Source organism: Neomonachus schauinslandi, chromosome 7, assembly GCF_002201575.2.
Source record: "Neomonachus schauinslandi chromosome 7, ASM220157v2, whole genome shotgun sequence".
Classification (NCBI taxonomy): domain Eukaryota; kingdom Metazoa; phylum Chordata; class Mammalia; order Carnivora; family Phocidae; genus Neomonachus; species Neomonachus schauinslandi.
The window spans coordinates 80,611,523-80,612,577 of NC_058409.1; the positions used below are offsets into that span (position 1 = coordinate 80,611,523).

The 1,055-nt window shown below is 36.1% G+C and overlaps 1 pseudogene; it reads right to left on the minus strand.

Annotated features, from left to right (window-relative positions):
- Window positions 1–263: 263 nt before the first annotated feature.
- Window positions 264–415, minus strand: LOC123325450 (annotated as a pseudogene).
- Between the last annotated feature and the right edge of the window lie 640 nt (window positions 416–1,055).

Sequence of the window (1,055 nt, forward strand, 5' to 3'; positions counted from 1 at the left end):
GTTCCCAATTATAGTGCGAACTTTATCTGCAGTGAGCATTATTTTTTGTTAATCTTGCATCCCTGTCTCCCAAACAGTGCCTAGCACAAAGGACAAATTCAGTATTGACAAATAGATGAATCAATCATGCAATTCGTAAGACTGGCTTTATTATCTTCACCTTTTTTTTTTTTAAGTAGGCTCCACACCCAACATAGGGCTTGAACTCATGAACCTGAGATGAAGCATCACATGCTCTACCGACTGAGCCAGCCAAGCACCCCAATAAAAAAGCATGAACACAGTCTCCCACTAACAAATTATGCAGTCGAGTTTCCCACATTTGGGAGAATTTCAGAGGTCAACACAACCTGAGTGCAGTGGATGAGCCTCACCCTGGGAGGCGATCATGGTATCTCCATGGCCAAGTGTTTATTATCTTCACCTTCTTTACTTCTTTAGTTCAGGTGTTAACATTTATAATGTTCTCCATTTATACTGCCTTTATTGTCTAAAACACATTTATCCAAAGCTGACAGTTCATGGTTACATTATTAGTGAATTGTTTGTAGAAGTTAGAAGAATGATGATGTATATTGTCTTATGATTTTCAGTGTCATGGTTTAGAATGGAGAACAGGCAAGAATTAATTCCTTTTTACTGTCACAAAGATGTATAAACATAAGGAGATCTTTGAGTCCTTCAGTGACTTGCAACCTCTCACCAATCATATGCATCCAGCCTCCCAATGTAGATATGGAATTCACAGAGATGGCATGGCTGATCCTCAGACTCCACTCCTCACCTCATTTAAAAGACACATTTCTAGACCATACCTTTTATTATACATGTCTGCAAAACTCTTTCTGTAATCCCAGTTTCAACCTTTAAAAACAATAATAATTTTGTTATTACTTTATTATTTAGGTAATATATCTTGAATATTATTTAAAGCATTTTGAAGAAATATTGATGAATAACATTTTTGCCTGATGGAGATCTGGGAATATCTCTCAATGATCTTTATTCTTAAGAAAATAATTTCCCCAGTGTTAGCCTTTTCATTTTGATTTGCA